The sequence below is a fragment of the Trachypithecus francoisi genome, unplaced genomic scaffold (assembly GCF_009764315.1).
Source record: "Trachypithecus francoisi isolate TF-2019V2 unplaced genomic scaffold, Tfra_2.0 Lachesis_group6, whole genome shotgun sequence".
In the NCBI taxonomy this organism is placed as follows: Eukaryota; Metazoa; Chordata; class Mammalia; order Primates; family Cercopithecidae; genus Trachypithecus; species Trachypithecus francoisi.
The window spans coordinates 82,756,901-82,763,144 of NW_022681471.1; positions in this window are offsets into that span (position 1 = coordinate 82,756,901).

Consider the following 6,244-nt stretch of genomic DNA (forward strand, 5'->3'; position numbering starts at 1 on the left):
ATTGCCAAGGTACTTATTGGGGGAAAATGAGGATAGCAAAAATCACCTGGTGACCATCAAGCAGGCCACCCAGAGACAAAACTCCTTATCTGAGGAATTTAGAAATATAATGAAGACAGCAAAAACTCTCAGGGGACTATGAAGCAGGCCATCTGGAGACAAAAACTTCTTATGGGAGAAATTTATAAGTAATTAGACTTCCCTATTATCTAAACTTGGCACCTGGTCCTATGCTTCTTTCAACTTAAAATTTATAAGTAACTAGAATTTCTATACATCTCTGGAATGCATGCATGCCAAAACTCACTGTGCAAACCCTTGCTGACATTAAGGTACCAAAATGTCTACAACTGTAATCATTTATCATGTAAATTACCATTCAGCTCCCACTGTAAGGTCCATAGATGCTCCTAAGGAAAATCCACCATGGTGCGCTCAGTCCTCTCTTTCTGAGGCACCCAGCTGCTCTCTTCTGCAGCATTCTTTCTTTCTGACAAAACTTTCCTTTTTCAAACCTATACTGTCATTGGTAAATTCTTACCAACACACAAGTCAACCACTTCCTGATGCCAGGGCTGTGGCACCTTGCCCAGCAATGTCTACATCAAAAAGTATGAAATCTTCAAATAAACAACCTAACAATACATCATAAAGAACTAGAAAAGCAAGAGTAAAACAAACTTAAAATGAGTAAAAGAAAAGAAATAATAAAGACTAGAGCATAAATGAAATTGAAATAAATAAAAAATACAAAAAAATCAATAAAATGGAAAGTGTTTTTGAAAAGAAAAAATTGACAAACCTTTAACCAGACTGAGAAAAAAAGAGAAAAGACTAAAATAAAAGAAAATAAAATGAAAAGAGAGAAATTAAAACTGGTACTTCCAGAAACTTAAAGGATTATTAGAGGTTATTATGAGCAACTATACAACAATAAATAGGAAAACCTAAAAGAAATGGATAAGCATATAATATACCATGATTGAATCATGAAAAAATCCCAAACCTAAATAGATCAATGACAAGTAACAAGATTGAAGCCATAATAAAATGTTTCCCATCAAAGAAAAGCCTGAGACCTGATGGCTTCCCTGCTAAATTCTACCAAACATTTAAATAAGAACTAATGCCAACTCTACCCAAACTACTCCCAAAAAATTGAGGAAGAAGGAATACTTCTAAACTCATTCTATGAGGTCAATATTGCCCTGATACCAAAACCAGACAAAGACACAACAGAAACAGGAACACAAAATGAAAAGAAAGATACAGGCTGTAAACCAAAAATAAAAGTTGAAGGCCTCTGCAACCATCTGAATGGACTCCCTCCTCAGCCAGGGCACCCAAAAATTCATCCTGAAAAACTGGCCATGACAGGAAGTGGGAGTTAAACATACCTCATAATACCCCTCCAGCATTAACATCAACACAGACTTTAAGTCTGATAAGAAATATTTACAGTCTATTCTCTCTAAAGTCTGCTACTTGAGGCTTCATCTCTATGACAAATCCTAGTATTTTACAACCCTTTATCATAACCCATTCATTTTATTGATAACTCTTTCAACCAATTGCCAATCAGAACATGTTTAAATCTACATATGACCTGATATCCCCACCCCCTCACCCCACTCCCCACTTCAGCTTGTCCTACCTCTCCAGATTGAACCAATGTAAATCTTATATGTATTGTCTCCCTAAAACGTATAAAAGCAAGCTGTACCCTGACCACCTTGGGCACATGTCATCAGGACCTCCTGAGGCTGTGTCATGGGTGCATTCTTAACCTTGGCATAATAAGCTATCTAAATTGACTGAGATCTGCCTCACATATTTAAGGTTCACAAATTGGTGAACAATGGAAGGACACTGAGTGGAGATGGCTCTGACCTTTTTTTATTTTTTATTTATTTTTTTAGACGGAGTCTTGCTCTGTCACCTAGGCTGGAGTGCAGTGGTGTGAACTTGGCTCACTGCAAGCTCTGCCTCCCGGGTTCACGCTATTCTCCTGCCTCGGCCTCTAGAGAAGCTGGGACTACAGGCACCCCCTACCACGCCTGGCTAATTTTTTGTATTTTTAGTAGAGATGGGGTTTCACCGTGTTAGCCAGGATGTTCTCGATCTCCTGACTTTGTGATCTGCCCACCTCGGCCTCCCAAAGTGCTGGGATTACAGGCATCAGCCACTGCTCCAGGCCAGCCCTGACCTTTAACAAATCCCCTATCAGTGCTTGGTACCAGCTTGAGCTATCTTTATGGCTCAAACCAATAGAACAATTTGCTGAGGCCTGGGAGCTTTCCTTCCTCCAGGGAATCCCTGATCTTCCAAAATTTGGTTCAGATCCAAAGTTTATTTTGCTGTGCAACTCATTTTCTGGAGTTTTACTTGCTTTCAACAAGGAAGGGAAGTTTTTCTGCTTTTATGACAAAGAAGACAGGTAACTCCTTTCTGGGGATTGAGTTTGCTTCCAATAAGGAAGGTAAGCTTGAGTTTTTTCCTGCTTCAAAAATGGTAGAGAACAGTCTTCAGCCTGAGACCCATTCCTAGGTAAGTAGCTGAATTAGGTTTTGTCTTGGCTAAAGTTAGGATTAACAACCAGCTTGTCTTAATTTCTCCTTATTATTAGAACACTCAGTAATCATATTTTTGCGTTATTTTGTCATTGTTTATTCTGGTCTTTCTTCCATCAGATTTCACCAACTCTACCTGACTTGGTCAAATCTGAATGAGGATTCCAAATTATGTGGTACAAGCCTCTGAATTTGCTAAAATTTCTCACAGCTGCAAAAGAAACAAAATAACACAAAACAAAATTGTGTACTTTTTTTGTTTGCTTCCTGTCTTAAAAAATTTTTTTTTTGTTTACTTTGGTTCCACCTTATTTCTCCTTTCCCTTTTGCCGTCTTTGGTACCAAGAAAATTCTAGAGAAGGCTTCTAATGACTGAACTTCTTAAAGAACTCGGAACAAAGTTGTCACTCACTTCTTTTTGGGGTGCTCTGTTTTCTCTGTGGAGTTTCAGGAGTCATGGGCAGATTCTTCTTAGATCTAAATGTCTGCTTTCCTGTATTGTGTTACCTGACATCTTTGGCTTTTGGATGTACCAGATATTACCTTGTACTGTAAGAGGATTTGTCCTTGGTATGTGTAATGGCAGAAAATTGCTACAAAGTTAGGGCTGGCTGAGGACAATTTACAGGAAGTTGTCTTAGCTTTTTTTTTTTTTCTTTTCTTTTCCTCCTAGGAAGTTGTTGTTTAAGATCCTAATTTTAATATAATGGTGCATTCTAAAGAGTATTCTCCATTGCCTTCTCTCCTGAAATTAATCTTGATTCACTTGTCTGAGCATTTGTGTGAGGAACCGAACTGTCACTTTTGTGGATAAATGAAAGACTGAGTTTTCTCAGCTCCAAAGAGAAAAGACATTTTGCTCCTCCCAGCCCAAAGGCATCTCTGGGTGAATGAAGGCCAAGTGGGTTTGTCTGGGGGTTGACCTACCATGACGTGCAGTGACCCTACAGGAAATCCCCAACAAAATTAGTTTAAAAAGGCTCTTCCAGGAAGCACATATAGGAGCTGGTCATTCTGTGCTTTGAGCCCTCTTGGAGGTGCTAGATCTTTGGAGAGAGAAACTGAGACACATAAGAGGGTAGAAATGACTCAATGGTGAAACACTGTGGAGTCCCACCCACAGACAGCACACTTCAACCCACTCCACTAAACTCTAGGCCACAAATAATCTTCTAACAACAACAAAAAGAACAAGGAGAATGATCTTTCAGACACTACGTTGGTTTTATGGTACTTCTACTTGCAAGTGTTTGTGTAAAATGGACATATTATGGTCTTTTAGTGCACAATTACATCAAGAAAAACTCAGAGCCCAAAGTTTGACCTGCAACTATTAAGTTCTTAAGTTCTCTATCTTTCTGCATTTTTTTCTGCCTACTCTAAGTCTGTTGTTCCTTTTCTACTGAGATAAAATACACTGTTTGCATCCATGTCTTTTTGTTATTGTTTTTGCAAACCAATGAGTTTTTATTAAAATCTTATGGCCGTAATTCTAAAGTAAAAGCTATAGAATCTTTGTATGAGGGTGTATTTGGGTGTTTATGTGCATAAACATGCATTTTCTTATGTGCTTTTGGCAACAAGATACCAAATATGGCTTAAACTTAGAGTACTCATAAATTAAATAATAAGCTTAACTGCTTTTTAAGTTCACATTATTTAAGTAAAATCTCTAATAATCTAGCTGTAAAATTATTGGTAAAGTAATATTAGAAATGTCTTCAGAATTTTTATTAATAGCATACATTGTTGTTTATATTTATTGATCAAGAGATTTTATATTTATCCCTGCCAAATACTATAAGGTGTCAAATTTGGCATAAGTGTTATTACACTATAAGCCCAGCCCAAAACAGAATGTTCTTTGCTTGTGTAATATTTGATAAATAAGACATTAATATTAATTTAATGAAAAGAGCTAAATCTTGAATTCTTTGGCAAAATAATCATATATTTAATGTCAAGGTTCTTACTTAGGTAGACACCTGAAATTCACAGGCTATAAAATGATTCATAGGAAAAGAAATTTAAATGATGACTATCACAGTTTTTATAAATAATTTAGGTAAACTATTGAAATAAAATAATTAGGTAAATCTAATGGGGTAAGTACTTGTAGACAAGCATTATAATCTAGAATCAAAAGTTAAATAGTAGGTACTTCATTAATTATCTGGGTAATTTAAAATTAGAAAATTCTATTGTAGAAAAATATTCTAATATAATCTGTGTTCTTGTTAAAAGATGAATATTTTTTGTCTAATTAAAAGCTTATTTAAAGGTTTTGTATAAAACAAGGTAAAAGGAACCAGGAAATTTAAAAAATGTAAAGAAAGTTATAGAAATAAAGAAGTATTTTTGGTAAGAAAGCTTACAAGAAAAGTAATTTATGTGAGAGACTTACATGGTGAATTTTTGTCCTAAAATAAAATAATTGAGTTGTTCAAGAAGGAGGGATATTTAGAACAAACCAGAAAGTCCAGCATTTCATGAATGGTCTAAGTCTTAATAAAGTTAGTATAAAAGGAATTTATAAAAATGCTCTGTGATTAATTGGCTATAATTTAAAAAAATTATAATAAAGAGTTTTTCTAAACAATTTGACTTTATTATTAAAAATACATTTTTTTGTTATACTTTAGGTTCTAGGGTACATGTGCACAACATGCAGGTTTGTTACATAAGTATACATGTGCCATGTTGGTGTGTTGCATCCATTAACTCATCATTGACATTAGGTATATCTCCTAATGCTATCCTTCTCCCCTCCCGCTACCACACAATAGGCCCCGGTGTGTGATGTCCCCTTCCTGTGTCCAGGTGATCTCATTGTTCAATTCCCACCTATGAGTGAGAACATGCAGGGTTTAGTTTTCTGTTCTTGCAATAGTTTGCTGAGAATGATGGTTTTCAGCTGTATCCATGTCCCTACAAAGGACATGAACTCATCCTCTTTTATGGTTGCATAGTAGTCCATGGTGTATATACATGTGCCACATTTTCTTAATCCAGTATGTCATTGATGGACATTTGGTTGGTTCCAAGTCTTTGCTATTGTGAATAGTGCCGCAATAAACATACATGTGCATGTGTCTTTATAGCAGCATGGTTTATAATCCTTTGGGTATATACCCAGTAATGGGATGGCTGGGTCAAATGGCATTTCTAGTTCTAGATCCTTGAGGAATCGACACACTGTCTTCCACAATGGTTGAACTAGTTTACAGTCCCACCAACAGTGTAAAAGTGTTCCTATTTCTCCACATCCTCTCCAGCACCTGTTGTTTCCTGACTTCTTAATGATTGCCATTCTAACTGGTGTGAGATGGTATCTCATTGTGGTTTTGATTTGCATTTCTCTGATGGCGAGTGATGATGAGCATTTTTTCATGTGTCTGTTGGCTGCATAAATGTCTTCTTTTGAGAAGTGTCTGTTCATATCCTTTGCCCACTTTTTGATGGGTTTTTTTTTTCTTGTAAATTTGTTTGAGTTCTTTGTAGATTCTGGAAATTAGCCCTTTGTCAGATGAGTAGATTGCAAAAATTTTCCCATTCTGTAGGTTGCCTGTTCACTCTGATGGTAGTTTCTTTTGCTGTGCAGAAGCTCTTTAGTTTAATTAGATCCCACTTGTCAATTTTGGCTTTTGTTGCCATTGCTTTTGGTGTTTTAGACA